Here is a 19,440-nt window from a genome sequence, read left to right as displayed (position 1 = left end):
AATAATTCAATGTTATAAAAAGAAAAAGCCCGTGATGACCAGGCAAAGCATGACTAAAAAGCTACAGCCAGCCTTCAGGAGATCAGTTTGTAATCTTTATCTGAGACTGTCATTTCTTCACGGCACAACAGAAACATGAAGTATAAATATTTTGAAAAGGCTTTCTTGTTTCATTTAGAAATATATTGGTTAAAGTGTCTTCTTCATGAAAAAGATGACAAGTAAAAATAGTTATTGGAAAGATGACAGCAGTGAACACTGGTGTAGGACAAGCAGGTGGCCTTCCCTTCCCTTTTGACCTGTGTGACGATTGCTTGAAAACAGACCTGCCGGGCAACTCTGGAATTCTGGAGGTGGACTGAACAGAAGTTACCAAGCACCTCAGGGATGCGCCACAGATTCTCAATTTTTAAGGCTGTGACTTGCTTGCTTGTGAAACCTTGTATTGCTTTTCCTTCTTCACCAACAAAGCACCAACAATCATGGCAGTTGTTCTGTTTATTGAAGAATGGAGGTTCTCCAGTGGCTCGCTTTCCCTCATTTCACTGATACCTAAGGTAGTACGCTTCTCTCTGAGGTGCCGCCTCACTGTGGAGGGTTTGATCTGAAGTGGGGGCAGGGGCAGTAGCCGATTATGGGATGGCGTCACTGGGGGAGAGCGGAGGGTCCTCGCGACAGTGAGAAAGTGGCTGTACAAAACTCAGCTCAGTCACAGGTTCCCGGGTTTGGGTGCTCAGGATAAGCCAGACTGGCCACATGGCAATCATCTGGGAGCCCACAGTTTCCTGGACCTCATCCTTAGACTCTGTGAATCTGGGATCATATGGGGATGTGTACTTAAAAAATCCACCCAGATGCTTCTGATGCTCAGCCAGGTTTAAGAACCACTACCTAACAGTAGGATCGGGAATACTCTTAAAATTCCCAGAGAAACCCCCTTGGGGGAGTGTGGAGCCCGAGCTAGGGAACACCATGTGAAGGGTGATGTATATTGCTATGGAAGTAATAGAAACCACAAAAATTGGCAATTGAGATACAAACAAAACATACTTTCTGTAGATGGAGGAAAGTCTCCATCAAGGAAAACCAACGCTAGAGGGTTCTTGGCCACGAATAGGCAACAGATTAATCTGGGGAACCGTAGTCTGGAAGCACATATCTCCTGTGCCCATCCAAGACTTCTCAGTCATATTTTCCAATAGGTAAGTCTGGGAGTATCTGTAGAGTCAGGATTGTGGCACTTATGAGTTTGTGGGGTCTTTGAAAGAGCAATTCTTAACATTTTTCTGTCCAGGGTATACTTGAGCAGGATCACATTTTCCACCCAGCCTTTCTGTTCTCATCTGTCACTTTAAAAAAAAAAAAATAACTGTTACTTTCTAAAATGTTATACATACATTAAATGCTTACTTCCCACAATGTGGAAATCACTTCTCCCACTTGGCAGGGAGTTTGGCAGATAGGCACCAACCATGGCTATGGTCAATCCTTCCCCTCCCTGTAGCAAACGCTGCTCCTCATATTGAGAGGTGGAGTCCACTCTTCCGTCTGCACTGGATTTGGGGTGGACTTTGACCCAATAGCACGCTCTAGAAGCGATCTGGTGCCTGTAGGCAGCCTCCAACTCTGCCCTTTGGAAACCTGCCGCCATACAGAAGGTTTGCCTGTCGTGAGCCCCTCAGGCTGTGAAGAGTTACCACATGGAGAGGTCATACCTAGAAAGAGTGATATTCAGTGTTGGGAGTTCAGTCCTCCATGGTGTTCCTACATGTTTTGACAGCTTTTGTCTTGGACTGTCTTTTCAAGGATGTTTGGCTAACAAAGATCCTGGGAGGACAGAGATAGGGTCTTCCTCCTGGGCCAAGGGCAGATTTGTTTCCTGACCAGGGTAAATAGCGATAATGTTTCCTCCCTCGGAGACAAAGTTGGCCATGTTTGTTAGCAGCCCCCTTGTAAGATTTGGAGTTTGCTAAGCCCAGGGTTCCTCAGCTGCGGCGCAGAGCTACTCTGTGAGCGGCAGTTACCTGAGTCACTCCACGTTGCTGCCAGGGGACAGACAGCAGGGGGACCCTGACGCAGACCTGAAGCTTCTGCTGCGCCTGGCACCACGAGTAAGAAGGCCCTCTCTGTTGCTCACATGGGACTTCCGCCGGCATCTCTGAAAGTGCGACAGACTAACTTGTTAGCTTGCACGTGGGGTAAATCACAGATTCTTCACGGTTCTTGATGCCCGGCCAGCCCCTAGCTGTAGAGGGCAGTTCAGATGCTGTGGGCACGTGAACCGAGGCAGCAGGCATCCGAGTGCCAACCTTCTTGGGCCCTTCGGCCCCAGCAGATGCCACATGAAGCAGAAGAGCCGAGCCCAGCCCACGGTGCAGCATCATAAAAAATAACGTATTGTTGTTTTAAGCTGAGTGTGGGAACGGTTTGAGGCATGGTGTGACTGAAAAGAGGGAACACAGCTGTCATCATCTTCTGAGAGCAGCCCAATGGTTCCCATAGAACTTTCTGCTCATTACTCATAAATCCCCACATACCTGGCATCTTACTTTAATATTCAAATAGACGTGCCGGTGTCTTAAATATCTATATTTCAAGATTGAACATAATGGCTCAACGATGGCCACGGGCCCCCTTTGATGACAGGATAAAATTTAAGGTTCTATCTTCTGCCTCTGATCTATTAGACGTTATTGTCCATAACTTCCCTGCCAGAAGTTTTCCTTCAGTTTTTGTTTTTTATTAAAAATTTTTATTTTATTTTTTTATTAATTTTTAGAGAGACAGAGACAGTGTGAGCAGGGGAGGGGCAGAGAGAGAGAGAGGGAGACACAGAATCTGAAGCAGGCTCCAGGTTCCGAGCTGTCAGCACAGAGGCTGATGCAGGGCTCAAACCCACGAGCGAGATCATGACCTGAGTCAAAGTCGGACGCCTAACTGACTGAGCCACTCAGGCACCCCTGGGGTTTTTTTTTGTTTTTGGCTCTGAACTCTAACTTCTACTGTATCTTTGGATAAGCATGCCCTTTCTCTGTCACTACTAAGTCAGACCCACCCCTCTACCTCATACTCCCGTTGATTTTCCCTTCTGCATTCTTGCGGCTGTTAGGATTAGTGCTATGTAGATTCTTCTTCTTCTTTTTTTTTTTTTTTTTAATTTTTTATGTTTATTTTTGAGAGACAGAGCACAGAGAGACAGAGACAGAGGGGCAGAGAGAGACGGAGACACAGAATTCAAAGCAGGCTCCAGGCTCTGAGCTGACAGCACAGAGCCTGATGCAGGGCTCGAAGCCACGGACCACGAAATCATGACCTGAGCTGAAGTCGAATGCTTAGCCTACTGAGCCACTCAGGCGCCCCATCGCTATGTAGATTATTAATCACATGCTGATGTATGTTGTATTCTTAAAAAGTGGCTTCTTATATACAAAAGCAAATATATTCATTATAAAACAAATTCAAAGCAACAGCTCTTCAGATGGAACAAAGCCCTCATCTCACCTCCTACGTCCAACCTCTTTAACTTCCGGCTACTACGTTTTCTGACCTTTTCATACACACCGTGCACACATAGGCACACATTGACATGTGATCATTTTTGAGAATGAAAGGTCGTAAATAATTTTTAAATTATGTAATAAACTTTATTTTTATGTGAAATTACTGGATGCAGATGTCACTGACACCATTCTCAATACTAGAATTAGCCTAACAAGTGTTGAGTTGGGGAGTATTATTTAGTTTGAAGAACGAAAAAAGACTTCAATCAAAGTAATTATTTTTTTATTTTTTTTAAGTTTACTTATTTATTTTGAGAGGGGGAAGGGGCAGAAAGAGAGAGGGAGAGATTGCGAATCCCAAAAGGGCTTCGTGCTGAGCATGAAGGCCATCGTGGGGCTCGAACTCATGAACCGTGAGATTATGACTTGAGCGGAGATCAAGAGGTGAGCGCTTAACTGACTGAGCCACCTGGGTGCCCCAAAGTAATTCTTATATATGCCAAAAACTCATATGTCAATCTGACATGCTTTGGCCAAGAATTAAGTAAGAGCCATGCAGTGGATGTTTTGGGGTAAAAGAGTATGTGTTTTGAATGCTTTTTGATATTCGTTGGTCAATTGCAAAATTTATACTTGTTTATCCTTATTCCTGCAGTGTAAGACAGGGTGTGTTTTCCCCCACCCTGCCAAGATTAGATATGTGTCTATAAACTTTTATACATACATACATATACATATATATATATATATATATATGTATATATGCATATATACATATATATTTGGGGATACAAGTTCAATACTTCTTAGTTAACAGCCTAGTGGCTTATGCTATACAAAGAGCATTCACAAATACGACCACCTCTGATCTTTACAACAATGCCAGGAATAGGAAGGGTCTCACTTTATAGAAGAGAAGATCGAAACTCAGAGAAGTCAAATAGCCCAGGCAGTTTGCACAGTTTGCAAGAGAGCTCAGAAAGGGTCTCAGGTCCTCTGTGCCTTCTCCTGTGCTCTCACGCACCCCTCCAGAAGTTTTCCCTAGAGAGGACGGTATGGGAGGCGGGTAACCCAGCACTCCCTATATGAGAGGGGGGTGTGGAGTTGGAGAACCCAGTCTCGCTCAGCAGCTGCTGGCCCCTCTGATGAGATTCGAGATGCTCTCTGGAGCTTTCTTATTTGGACTGCCTGTGTGCCCACTAATATTTCACTGGCTTGTAAAGGCCACAGATTTTGATTTCCCTCTTTTAATGAAGAGTAATATTAAGGACACATTGAAGAAAATGTGAAAGATCAGCCACTTTCTTCATTAATCACAGGAGATTCTGTGACCTCAAGGTAGATGGGAAAATTGAGGGAGGACAACAGCGAGCAAGAGAGGGAGGAGGTTTGGTGTGTGTGCATTTCAGTTACTGACTGGACGGTCAGCGGCTGCCCTCCCCTAAGCTTCCAGCCAGCGTTTACAGAGTGATGGAGAGAGCCCCGCCCCTCTGGCATGCCAGCAAGCCTTGCTAATGTAATGGAAATGATAATTATTCCCAGTCCCAGGCATTTCATTTCCTCTGGACTGCAGGGGTATTAAAGCTGATTAAATACATATGCTTTGGGTAGACAGCTCCTCCAGTCACATATGGAGTGATCAGTCGTCTTTGTGCTCGACGGAAGGGGGAGACACCAAGACCACAGGAGCCAGGCCAAGGTGGAGCTGGGGTTAGGACATAGGGATTGAGGGAGTCCAAGTCCTTTGTTACAGGCAAGGCAGAGGCACAGCCCAAAGACTTTAAATTCCCTGTATCATTATACAGATTAAAAAAAAAATCCTCAAAAATGTTTATTAAAGTTAAAATTCAAGGGGGCACCTGGGTGGCTCAGTCGGTTAAGCGTCCCACTTTGACTCAGGTCATGATCTCACAGTTCGTGAGTTTGAGCCCCTCGCTGGGCTCTATGCTGACGGCTCAGAGCCTGGAGCCTGCTTCAGATTGTGCGTCCCCCTCTCTCTCTGCCCCTCCGCTGCTTATGCTCGCTCCCTCTCTCTCAAAAGTAAATAAACATTAAAACAAAATTAAAAAATAAATGTTAAAATTCAACTTTAGTCTTAATAGAATTAGCAATTTCCCTCTCCTTAAAAAATATACATTTGACAAATATGAATAATTTATACCTATTTGTCTAAAATTTGCGATTTAGGTCCAAATGCGTATGTGTGTGTTTTGGATTATAGATTGGAAGGACTAGTACATTTTACAGTGGGTGGGCAATGACTCACATGTCCTCAGGATTCAGTTTTTAAAAAATGTATCTCTTAAAATGTCCGCAACATTTCTCAAAGCCAAGAAGGGATGTTTGTCTCATTCGGATTCCTGTGTTTGTTTAATTCATCACAGCTTGATTTTCCACACCGTTGGCATGAGGAAATAGGAAGAGGCTACTCTAAACAGGCTTTTGAATAGTTGATGCTGGATCTCGAGATGAAACTTTTGGACACCCCACTTCTTCCTGCTCAGCGTCAACCCGTCCCTCCAGGTAGCAATGCAGTAAGAGCTCACAGCTTCATGGGCATGGAGGGCATAGTGGCTCCACATAGGCTGGCAAGATGGGTGTTTGGGCACTGGTTGCTCTGGTTATTCTCTGGGGCTATAGAGAGATTTTGTTTGGGCACATTGTACTTGTTTTAGAACAAGGAAAGTTCCTCCCCACTCCATATACCAGAATATCTACGAGGAGGGAATTCATATAACTGGATACACAAATGTTTTAAAAAATATTTTTAATATTTTATTTATTTTATTAAAAATTTTTTTAATGTTTATTTTTGAGGGACAGAGATAGAGTGTGAGCGGGGGACGGGAAGAGAAAGAGGGAGACACAGAATCCGAAGCAGGCTCCAGGCTCTGAGCTGTCAGCACAAAGCCGGATGCGGGGCTCGAACTCACAAACCTCGAGATCATGACCTGAGCTGAAGTTGGATGCTTAACCGACTGAGGCACCCAGGCGCCCCCCTTTTTATTTTTTTAATTTTTTTTTAATTATTTTTATTTTTTTAATTTTTTTTTTATGTTTATTATTGAGAGATAGAGAGAGACAGAGCATGAGCATGGGAGGGACAGAGAGAGGGGGAGACACAGAATCTGAAGCAGGCTCCAGGCTCTGAGCTATCAGCACAGAGCCTGATGCGGGGCTTGAACTCACAAACTGTGAGATCGTGACCTGAGCCAAAGTCAGACGCCTAACCGACTGAGCTACCCAGGCGCCCCAAAAGCGCCCCTCTTTTTAATATGTTAAATATTAAGTTTAAAAAATGCACATTTTTGCCATTATCAGAACTTTTATTTAATTCTTAAAAAGACACTTGTGTTGTTTGTTGTGTTCTAATTTTAAAAAGACTGAGAAAAAAGTTAATATCACCCCAATCCTGTCATTCAGAAATAACCAATGTTAATATTTTAACGTATTTACTTTTCTTCATTCATGACTTTGGGTAGTTTTGCCATCATAAGCATTTATCCTCCATGAAAAGACCTGGAGGAAACTTAAATGCATATCACTAAGTGAAATAAGAATTTACCTTGATTTTCTTATTGTATAGGTGTTTTCCCACATCTTAAAACTATTTTAAAATGTAATTTCAATAGTTTCACACAAAATCAGTTTTTAAAATATTTATTTTTCTTGATTGTAAAAGTACCAACTATTCTTATTAGAAAGTTTGGAAAATTGAAAACATAAGGAATGTAAATCATAAAAGAGCCCATCAGATGATAAACAGTACTTTTGATGTATTTCTCTTTCAATTTCCTCCCCCTCTTCCCTCCTGCCTCCTTTTATACAAATTTATATGTTATACATAAACACATATGCACACACCCTATGTGTGGACGTGTCAAAGTTTGAAAAAAATGAACTGGATGCTTTTCAATCCTTTTTAAAAACCTACTTGTTTGAATTTTTCCAATGGCATTACCAAATTTTTGAAAACCAAAATTTAATGGCTATATAATATTTCACTGTATGGATGTAATTTACCTAACTAATCTTATATTGTTGATATAGATGGGTTGTAACTTTTCATTATTGTAAATATAGAAGTAAATTTCATTCATATATAAAAACTTGTGAGCCCATCATGGCAGCCTTTCTTAGGACATTTTCTTAGAAGGAGGGTAGTATTGCGGTACCTGGCTGGCTCAGCTGGTTAAGCGTCTGACTCTTGGTTTTGGCTCAGGTCATGACCTCATGGTTCATGTGAGGTTTATGCTGACAGTGCAGAGCCTGCTTGGATTCTCTCTCTCCCCTCTCTCTGCCCCTACCCTGCTCATGCTATCTCTGTCTCTCTCAAAATAAATCAATAAACTTAAAAAAAAAAGAGTATAGTAGAGCTGAGGGAAACACAGTGAGGTTTCTGTCATATACTGCAGGTGTCTTTCTAGAAGCTTCTCCACACCTTCCTGGAGGACTCCAGCAGGCTTGTCACACTGCATTCAGCCCCATGATGTCACTTGCCTATCCCACTGCTGCTCATCTCGTGAGCAGAGAAAAGACCAGCTATTATTATTTTTTTTATTAAAATTAATTTTTTAACAATTTTTATTGAAGTATAATTGACATAGGATATTATAGTAATTTTATGTGTATCCCACATGTGATTTGACATTTGTATACATTGCAAACTGATCACCACGGTAAGTCTGGTTACCATTTGTTGTCATTCAAAGTTAATACAAAGTTAATAGAGTACTATTGACTATATTTCTCATGCTGTACATGACATTCCTGTGACTTATTTGTAACTGGATGCTTACACCTTTTGACCACCTTCCCTCATTATGCCTGTGGCCCCAACCCCAGACCCCGCCAAATACCCCTTACCTCTGGCAACCACCACTCTTCTCTGTATCTGTGCATCTAGGTCTTGTTTTATTTTCTTGGTTTTGTTTTGTGTTTTAGATTCAACTTATAAGTGAAATCATGGGGTATTTGTCTTTCTCTGTCTGACTTATTCACTTAGCATAATACCTTCAAGATCCATCCGTGTTGTAAATGGCAAGATTTTGTTCCTTCTTATCATTGAGTAGCATTCCATTTCATACACACACACACACACACGCACACACACACACACACACACACACACACACACACACAGATACACACGGTATCTTTACCCATTCATCTATCAGTGGACACTTAAGTTGCTCTTATATCTTGGCTGTTGTAAAGAATGCTACAAGGAACATAGAGGTGCATATATCTTTCTGAATCAGGTTTTCGTTTTCTTCAGATAGATATTCCAAAAGTAGAATTGCTCCCGTTTTTAATAGATGAAGAAATGATGGTCCAGGTAACTTCACCAAAGATCACAGGGACAAACAAACAGTTAAGAGGGGGTAGCTAAGAGATCTGATTCTTAACTCAGTGCTAGATCCTTAAAACAAAGAGAAGTAAACATAGTTTGTGATGTCCCAGAGGCAATGGGACGATAAAAAGCAATGAGAGAGATACAAATCAACAGGTCTTCTGGCACTTTCGCCGGTCATTTGGAGACTCTAAGGGGAGGGACCAAAATAGCTGTTGCTCTGGTATGTAATTGCCTTAGTCTGTCTAGGGAAAAAAGCGTGAGAGCTCTAATTTGCAGAAGTCACAAACTAAAGTGCTTTGAAATGTACTTAAAAAAAAAAAATCAAAGTGCTGAGACAGCTTTGTTCCCCAATAACCACAATAGAAATTTGGGATAGTTATAGTTTTAATCAGATGTTTAGGGAATCCATGTGGTTATTCTCTTGGTAGCTGTATTTTTCCTTTTTGATAAAGAAGGCACCAAAGTTCCTCAGGATGAATGTTTCTGACCTAGATTAAACTAATAAAAAGCAACATGCAAGCTGTTAACTGTTTGATGGCTCACTGTAGTGGAAAGGAAGAACCAGAATCCCGAAAACTGGACACCGATCACTCAATTTAGCACAGACACCGGTTTATTCTATTCTGCAGCTGCCCCCCCGGTCCTGCTCACATCTGGATCAATTTCCTGAGTCCTGGCAGCCTGAGCTGGTGTTTCACTGAGGGATATTTACTCCCACACAGCTGTTCAGCAGTAGAAGCAGAAAATCAACTCGGATACAATTAATACCATGTTGTAATAAGGAGACGTCACCACAAGAAACAGTTGCTGAATTGATTCTGATGATGCCGAGGAGGATAACTATAATGATAATGGTGATTAATATCACCATTACTGGGTGCAGACTCAAAGAAGGAGCATATTTTTATACTGCCTTTGTTTATGCGGTTGCAATCTTTCCCCACATAGATCATCGACAACAAGACATTCCATATAATTCAGGTAGATGATGGGATGACACCCAAATGCCAGTGTGATTTTTTTTTTCCCTGATAGAGATAACCTTGTATGAGATTGCCAAAGTTCTCATACACAGAATCTTGGAACAGGAACGTCCAGGTGGCTAAGACCAAGTGAGAGGGCCCGGGAGACTCTGATTGTTCAGTATTCCCCCCGCCCCCTGCCCCGTCTTGGGGGAGCCCTGTGAGAACAGTTTAACTGGACAGTGTATCTCCATTGCCTGTGGGACTTCCTCCGTGCGTACTGTCACTGCACGGGGAGGGCAACTCTTCACGTAGGCCTGTCTTGAGAGCCGCAGACCATTTAGCCACTGCAGGTTCAGCATGCTGTTAGTCCCCGGTCATGTGACAACCTAAAATATTCCAGATTGCCCTCCCCATATAGAGATCCATTGGCCTGGGTAATGGAGGTCACTCAACTTTATTCAGTTCAATTGGGTTTTAAGGTTGAAAAGAACAGCTAAGATATGTGCATCCAATTTTCCTTATTTCACTGGTGAACTGTAGGAATTTGTGACCCTTTATGACTCTCAAAACTGATGCCTGAAATCCCACCCCTGGAGATTAAATTACATATGGGAACATAAAAGCACTCACTGTGGCATCTTATTATCTGGGTTCAAATTCTGGTTTCTCCCCTTTTCAGCTGGCGTGATTGTGGACACATCACTGACCCTGGTGTTACAGTGGCGTCATGATTAAAATGGGGACAGAGTAGGGGCACCTGAGTGGCTCAGTTGAGTGTCTGACTTTGGCTCGGGTCATGATCTCACGGTTTGTGGGTTCAAGCCCCGCGTCGGGCTCTGTGCTGACGGCTCAGAGCCTGGAGCCTGCTTCAGATTCTGTGTCTCCCTCTGTCTCTGACCCTCCCTGACTCGTGCTCTGTCTCTCAAAAATAAATAAACATTAAAAAAAAAACTAAAAAAAAAAAAAAGCTGCATGCTCTACTGACTGAGCCAGCCAAGTGTCCCCCTCACAGGATTGTTTGGATGGTTAATAAAGTAATACATGTGAGAGACTGACATAAGATGAACACCCCATAAACTTTGCTTTGTGCATATGTGGTCTGCATTCAGTAAGAGCTGGACTTGAGTCACATAGGAACAGTGGCTGTGGGAGGTAGCCAGCTTTTGTGACCCGGGGCAGCCGGCGGGGAGGTCCTGGCTGGAAGAGAACAGCAGGGAAGACAGCTTCCTCCTGCCTGCGACACCTCAGATGTTAGCTATGTGTACTGTTATGCCCACCATTTTATCGACATCTCGTAGATCACAAGTGCCCTGAGAGGAGAAACGAAGCTTGCTAGAACCTTCCTCCAGGTGGGCGGCAGTCTTAGAACCCACAGAGGTGTGTCTGTCTCAGGGATCTCTCATAGGCCAGTGGGCCTCAGACTTGACTGCGAAGGGAATATTACAAATACAGATTCCTGCTACCCACCTTCCTGAACTCCAGTGGTTTCAAGTGAATATCCTGAATTTTCCTATGAATTCTCTAGGTGATTCTGAAGTAGCTGTCTAATTTGAGAAACAATGATCCAGACGATGTTTTCATTTTTAAAGATGAGAGGACACGAGCCCACCGTCAGCCAGCATGTCGGTGGCAGCGTGGGGCCCGGGAGCCAGGCGGCCTGGTAGCTTCCTGCAGGCTCGTCTCTAACAGCTCGGATCATATCCAGGAGGCGCGGGAAGCGAATGTCTCTCAACTCTGCCTCGCGAGGTCTCTTTTTCTCCTGTTCTCTGGCCTTGGGGCCTTTCAGCTTTTTCATTTAAGCTTTCAGCTCTCTAATTTGACCATCAGAAGCAAATACGGGAAGACCATTTTGTGAGCATTTCTTAAAAGGATCTGGAGACATTTGCTGCAATGAGTCGTGAGTGGCATTTTGCCCACCTGGAGAGAATCGAAGAAGGATACAAGGCCAGGGATGGGAGGCCGGGGCCACTGCAGGTGCTGCTGGAGGGGCTCGTGGGGCCCCGCCTCCTGCCACCAGCCACCACCACCTGTTACGACCTTCTGTCTGCAGGGCAGTCAGAGAAACGTTCTGGTATTGGGACCACACTCACCACCAGGTCACCAAATGTGCTTTTATATTATTTTTAAATGAACTCACCAGTGAGAAGATACGCTTCCTTCCCAAAATCCCCTGCCAGCAAGCCCGCTCTGAACACTGCCTGTACATGCCAATCCATATTTCTAGGCCGTGCAACTACTCATTTACTGGCTTCTGTGCAGAGGCAGCTGGATATCAGCCTCCCTTCTTAATAACATAATGATAATAATATGTGCCATTTTTTTTTACAGTGTGTCAAATACAATGCCAAAGGCACGCTATGTGTAATTTCTCATTTTTCCCACACACAAACCCTGGGGGATAACTAGTATTATTGCCATTTTATGAATGTAATGCTGACGTTTAGTGACGTTAAGTCAGTTGTCCAAGGTTACGCTGCAAGGAAGTGGTCCCGAGGAAGGGCCGTGGCAAGGTAAGACCCCCCACTGGCCCCTGACTGCCAGGCCCACATTCCTCACCACTCACTGTGTTCTGCATCTCGCAAAAACTCAGTCTGCCCGCTCCTGCCTGGGACAGGCATGCCTTGTGTGGGGTGGGGCTGGAATGACCGGTTTGATGCTTGGGGTCTATCACTGTTCCTCCTGTTGGTGACGTCTCTCCCATATTTGACTGCAACCAGCAGCAGGGCCCCCTTTGTTAGAAAGGGCGATAATAGAGGGGAGAAAAGAGCAGCCAGTGAGGCATCTGGGAAGGTAAGAGGATGCCATTTGCTTGGACCCAGTTGACAAGAGAATAGAAAGTCTTAGTTTCCCACTGAGTTTTGCTTGACTTTAACCCTTAGGTGAAGGGGCTCAGAGAACACTGGAATGTTGGGGGCGGGGAGGGGATGGAGATGGAAGGATGATGTGAACTTTGGGAGATTAGACATGTTTTGGTGCTTTCTCATGTTTCTTGGTGATATCCAGCTCCCAAATGGACAGCGGGCCACAGACACCAATTCCCTCCTCCCGTCCAGTGGGTCACTTCTCCCAAGAGTCGGTCCCCTTGAGGGTCAGTCCCACTGTTTTTTCACTCATCAGAGCTCCCTGTGCCTTGAAAGGACCTGGCTCTGCCCTGTGATAAATACCAAGAACCTGGGGCCATCTGTCTTGTTTTGGCCTTATTCCCACGGTGGTGACTCCTTTCTAATCCTATTCTTTTCTGATCATCGGCACCAGCTTGTCAGCCACCATCCTTCCCATGGTCTCCTCAGTGAAGGAGGGAGACAGATGGATTCTAAAGTGGCTGGATAGCTAGACTCAGGACGGACATGTCCTTCCTCCCTGTTCCGTGCCTCAACCTCCCGACAGGCGGGTGTAAGGAAGCTCACGTCTTCCTTTGTGAGCAAGGTCTTGAAGGATTTCTCTCCCTTGGCCATCCTGCCAAATTCAGCCATAACCCAACACAGGAGGTCATAAACAGAACGAGCAATATATTTATCAGCTGTGATCCGTGTAGCCTGGGAACACAGTGTGACAGAACAGCAGCCTCACAGCTGGTGTCCCGCGTCTACCCTTGCCTCGCCAGAGCGTATTTTGCACAAAATTAACAGAGTGAACGGGTCATAGCACATCTGTGTTCTAAACCGGCCAAGGATTCCCTTCTCGCTCAGAGTAAAATCCAAGCTTCTTAGCACGGCTTATCCTTCACAATACGTTTGGGCCCACTGGTACTTCTCTCTTAGCCCCTGTCTCCCCCCCACTCCCCCCACAGCAGCTACATCAGCCTCTTTGCTGTTACTTAAGAAGCAGAGATGATCCCTACCTGAGGGCTCCGTGTTTACTCCTTCTGGTCCCTGGATTGCTCCTTTCCAACTGTCCATATTGATTGTTCCCTCACTCTCTTCAAGTATTCTACTTCAAGATATCATCAGTGAGATCATTCGTGATTACCCTAGATAAAATAACACCAAATTCCTGTGACTTTTCACATCCTTAATTATTATTAGGTTTTGATAGCACTCACAGTCAGATCTGTTCTACATTTGTTTAGTTATTCTCTGAACGTACCCTACTAGTTTGTAAGCTTAGTAAGCACAGTGACATTGTCTATTTCTATCACAAGTGAATAGGGGTTGGCACATAGTAGGTGCTCAATCAGTTTTTTTTTTTGAATGAATGAATGAATGTACAAGGTGCCCTAAAGCAAGTGTCTTGAGGAAAGCAGATGTGACTAGATAAGTTAGTAATCACTAAATTCCCAACGTTCTCCCTGTATCAGAGCTTACATATCTCTTAACCCTTCCATACCTATCTCAATGGAACATTGTAAAAAATGGCCATAATTCCTTTCCCTGTCTGTATACATGCACTTGCAATGTGACCTTGTAACTTCTTTTAAAAAGGGAGTCCCAACTCTTGGACTAAACTTGTGACTTGCTTTGGCCAATGGACACTAATTAACAGACATAAAACACTCAGACTTGAAGTTTGCATGACGAAGCCCTGTTGCCCTTGAGACCCTGAACCCTCATGTGAACAAAGACATGACTAGCCTGAAGCCTAATGAGAGGCATGTGGTCCTGTTGCTCCAGAGCCCCAGCTGGCAGTGAGCCCCACCCTTAGAAGCTGAGTCACTGGGGGCTCTTGGGTGGCTCAGTCAGTTAAGCGTCCGACTTCGGATCAGGTCATGATCTCGCAGTTTGTGAGTTCGAGCCCTGCGTTGGGCTCTCTGCAGACGGCTCGGAGCCTAGAGCCTGCCTCAGATTTTGCCTCTCCCTCTTTCTCTGCTCCTCCCCTGCTCATGTTGTATCTCTGTCTTTCTCCCTCAAACATAAGTAAACATTAAAAAAAAAAAAAAAGCTGACTCCCTGACTTCAGACATGAGTGTGCTGAGCTGAGGTTAGCTGAGCCCATACCACAGTTGCTGCTCGGCTGAACCAGTCCAAATTTCATGATCTAAATGGCCACCGAGTTTGGAGTGGTTTGTTTCATGGCAAAAGCTAGCTTCTGAAATAGAGACGAGCAGAGTTAAATAGTGATGGGAAGTAGCAGAGGCTAGTGTAAGATTTAACAATTACCATAGCCATGTCTAGCCCAAGGGGTATTGTCACTGCTGGGCCATGGGGCAAATATACTTGGCCTTGAATGAGGCTTCTTCAGTGAAGAGAACTAGGGCTTTTTACGTCCCCTGGTGTCCTTTCCCTTTGAAAATGGAGAGGCAGATGTGTAACACAGGTGCATCCGTATGGCTTTGGGACCTAAGCAAGGCAGACCATAGTAGCAAGAGAATGATATAATTTTTTTCTAGGAAGTTGGGGATAAAGATGATAGAGTTCTTCTCTCTGAGAAGTTACAGCAGGGAACAGGAGCGTCCGCCAAGGAGGGCCACTATTTTGTCACTGGCGTTGCCCCTCTCAGGAGTAATCTCCTCACAGGGGCCCCAGGAGAAGAAGAAAGATTGGAAATCAAAGCCTGCTGTAGTCGTGGAGGTCACTTGTGAAATCTAGCAATGTAGGAAACAATGACCTTATTTCACTGCCGTGAGCCAATTTTGTGACCTTGAGTGAGCCTTTTTGTATCTGGGAACTTCAGATTATTTATCACACAACATGAATATCTGGCTACCCATCACAGTTTCTGGATGGGTGTTCTAGAACTTGTCATGAGGCTGGGATGTGTTGGTTCAGAGCTTTTCCTGTGGAAACGGTGTTGGTTAGGAGCAGTTTGGAGTGTGCCCTAGTCAATGAGTGTGTTTGGGTTGGGGTGGGAGCTATCTCTTGTTTGGAACCCAGCTGGTGGGCCTGGGGGAGGGGTGGATGTTTATGGCATCACATGGAGCCAGACTGTAGGGGTCTGTTAATGATTAAACTGTGTAATATGTTGAAGGCTATGACATACCTTTGAAATACATGTTTGTTGGCATGTGATGGAATTGATAAAACCTCCCTGATGTGTTTAAGTGCATAAGTTCTCTGTATCATGCTATGAGTACACTTACACACGAAAAGGAAAAGTATTGCATCATTTCATTCCGAGGATGAAACGTTTGAACCAACTGATGGATGACCCAGCTGTATAGTGACTGAGGGATAATCTAGGAAGGAAGACCATGGGATACCACTTCCTGGAAAGTCAGCTGTACAGTGAGGTGAATAAGCTGTAAGAATGCATCCACTCACTCACCAGAACCTTTTCGCTGCATTCACTCCTGGGAGCATTCATTGGGGAAATGGCTGTTTTGTTATAAGTTCTCAATAATTCCAGAAACTTCTTCCAGAAGTAGTTAAGAATGTATCTGGTGGGGGGGCAGGGCACCTGGTGGCTCAGTCAGTTAAGCATCTGACTTCAGCTCAGTTTCGTGATCTCACAGTTTGTAAGTTCGAGTCCTTCATAGGTTTCTCTGTTGTCAGTGCAGAGCCCGCTTTGGATCCTCTCTCTTTCTGTGTGCCTTTTCCCTGCTTCCCACCCCCCTCCCAAAATCAACAAACATTAAAAAAAAAAAATAGTGGCACATTGTAAATGCTCAATTAATGATTGATGCTTTTTTTTTTTTTTTTAAGGAATGTATCTCAGCTCTGGGAGAAACAATTTTTTTCATTCAATAACTACTTACTGAATGTTTTTGATGTGCTGGGCACTGTTCTAGCACAAGGTACATCAGGAAATAAATCTCACAAAGATCCCCTCCCGGGGGTGGGGTGTGTGTGTGTGGAAACTGACAATAAGTAGTAAGATAATAAAGTAGGTAAATATAAAAAGCTTGTCGAAAGGAGAAATGCGCTATGGGGAAAAAAGCCTAAAGTACGGATGAGAAGTATATCGGGAGAGCTGGAGGGCAGGTAGTTATGTTAAAAATGTGGTCGGGGTGGCCGTCATTGAGAAGGTGAGGTCTGAGCAAGGGCTGAAGGAGGTGAGGCCCAAATGTCACCATGGACAGATGGCAGGTTTGTTTGTTCTTTTTATCTCCTCCAAAGAGTCTAGTCCAATACTTTATACATAGCAGTGGCTTAATAAACTACTCTTGATATAAATTAAATTAAATATAAACAAATATTTCATCTGCATGGGGTGGGGTGGCTTTTCCCAGAAAAGGAGATAGATTTTATTTTTTTAAGAGAGAGCGAGCAAGAGAGAGTGTATGTGCTTGTGAGAATGGGGGAGGGGCGGGGGGTGTGGAGAGAGAATCTTAAGCAGGCTCCATGGTCAGGGATCAGCCCGGAGCCCAACACAGGGCTTGATCCCATGACCCTGGGATCAGGACCTGAACTGAAATCAAGGGTTGGTCGCTCAACTGACTGAGCCACCCAGGCACCCTGATTTTTATCATTGATCTGTCTCTGTTTTCTTCACTCCTTCACTCTCCTCACTCTCTTCAACCCATTGCAATCTGGATTCTGTCTTGATCATGCCAATGAAAAGCTGCCAGTGTGGCCTTGGCTAAAGTATGGCTATGGAGGGAATAGGAGAGTTGCTGTGATTTGTCTGTTCAGCAGCCAAGCCTTAGCTAGTGCTGCCACGAGAGTGTGTATAGACCCTTCCCTGTTCCGGCCGAGGCACCCTGGGACTGCCAGGACACCCCTCCCCTCTCTCCTCCTGCTCTAAAATTCCTGGCAGAGAGCGAGACGAAGCTCACTCCCCTTGACTGTCAGAGGGGTAAGATGTTAACTTCCTTTATTCAAGGAGGAAATGGGCTTGACTGACAGATGAGAGAGAGAGCTGCTCATTTACCCACCAAAAGATATTATATGGCTTTAAGCAGTGTTCAGGAGCATGAGAAGGTAATAAACTATGTGTGTAAGCTCAGTTCTCAGGGGAGGGAGAGCCGCTGCAACACCAACACTCCAATTGTTTCTTTCTTGCTTTCTTTAGGCCCTCTGTGCATGCCATGCTTAATAAAGGTAATAAAAAGGTAAGATCATAAAGAAGAAAGAGGCCTATCAAGGAAAGAAGGCTCTTTATTTGCTCTCCTGTCATGGTATTTTTCCCATTCTCCCCCCATTTCAGCCCAAAATGGTGTGTGTGTGTGTGTGTGTGTGTGTATGACTGGCTGAACAGCAGGCAGGTTAACTGAGCAGCAAATGAGGGCCAGATGGATTATCTGATGAATTCGTGATGTCCCCAGCATTGTCATGGGGGATATCGATGATGGAAGCCCGCTCGCCTACCTCAAGGGATGAATAGTTTGTTCTCCGCAACCAGAGCTGCTCCTTGCTCTTTGAGTGCTACATGGGTGGCAGCAAACGGGTCACAGCTCTTGGGCTCCGATTGCTGTACTGGGTCACCTTAGACGGGTGCCCTACAGTTTATTTGCCTCCTCCATTTCGTTGACGACACAGCTGGGTACACTGTAGGTGCCAGGTAAAGCCTCATTTATAAGTTAATTCGTCTCCCCTGTGCCTTTGATGGCCCGTTTTACTATTGTAAAATAGTAGAATACACTAAAAATATCCTCCCTATTCCTTCTTCCACCTCTACATGAAAATACTTCATCAGCGTGTTTGTCACTGCAAGGAGATGAAGTCTGTGGAGCTTATTAACTCCTTACGGTAGAGTTTTTTCAAAGTTTAGTTGTTTATTCTGAGACAGAGCACGGGAGGGGCAGAGATAGAGACGGAGAGAGACAGAATCCCAAGCAGGCTCCATACTGCCAGCGCAGAGCCTGATGCAGGGCTTTAACCCATAAACCATGAGCCGAAGACAAGAGTAAGATACTTAACTGACTGAGTCACCCAGGCTCCCTATCGTAGAGTTTTTGTAAATAAACCCTAGAGAGTATTACCTTTCCTTTCCTGGAAGCTTCCAGGTATTAGGAAGTCCTGGGAAGAGCCCTGGCAGGACCGGATAATCATGTGACTGTCTCATATTCAGTAACAATGACTGACATATGTCCAATACAATGCATCCAGGACCTGTGCTAGGTGCTTATGTGTATTAATTCATTTAATCCTCACAACATGATGTGGGTTAAGTGCTACTATTATCCCCATATTATAGATGAGAAAATGGAGCTGCAGAGAGATTAAATAGCTAAATTTCCCACGACTTCCAGCTTACAAGCAGCAGAACCTGGATTTGAACCCTGGCCGTAGGGCTCTAGAAATTTCTTTGTAGCCACCAAGCTACAATGGCTCTTCAGCAGCAGTTAGTATAGGATGAGCCTTTGATAGGAATCCTAAGCTTTGGGGGGTGGTAAAGGAAATGCTACAATTGCTTCCAGATGACTGTTACTTATTTAGAGTTTGTCACCTTTCACTTTCACTGCTTTCACTGCTGCTTAAAAAGAAATATCTTTTTAAGTTTAAATTTAATAAGAACTCATAAATTACAGGGGCAGTTATTCATCTTGACAGACAATATAAATAGCCATAGAAATTCCTTCCCATTCATTTACTCAGCTGAGTGATGCAGGTCACTGTATTTACTGTGGGCTACGGACAATGGAGATTATACTGAAGTCACAATTTCTGTCTCCCCGGAAATTTTCCATCCCTAGGAGAAACAAGAATATGCACAGCAGTCCTGAAAGATGTGGTTTCTGTGATAAGTGGTATGCATACAAGGCGGTGACACAGACACTGCTTACTGGAAACTGAGCTTCTGA

General features: G+C 44.3%; 1 long non-coding RNA gene across 3 annotated transcripts in view; it reads left to right on the top strand.

Annotated features, from left to right (window-relative positions):
- LOC122237907 overlaps positions 1–19,440 on the top strand; it is a 191,774-nt gene that overhangs the window by 107,254 nt on the left and 65,080 nt on the right. For all 3 annotated transcript variants that reach the window (XR_006216658.1, XR_006216656.1, XR_006216657.1), the window contains exon 3: positions 5,885–6,023. This is a non-coding gene — a long non-coding RNA (uncharacterized LOC122237907). The remainder of the gene's footprint in view (positions 1–5,884; positions 6,024–19,440) is intronic.

Source organism: Panthera tigris, chromosome B1 (assembly GCF_018350195.1).
Source record: "Panthera tigris isolate Pti1 chromosome B1, P.tigris_Pti1_mat1.1, whole genome shotgun sequence".
Classification (NCBI taxonomy): domain Eukaryota; kingdom Metazoa; phylum Chordata; class Mammalia; order Carnivora; family Felidae; genus Panthera; species Panthera tigris.
The sequence above is the reverse complement of the archived record's forward strand: the minus strand, read 5'-3'. Positions and strand labels throughout refer to the sequence as shown.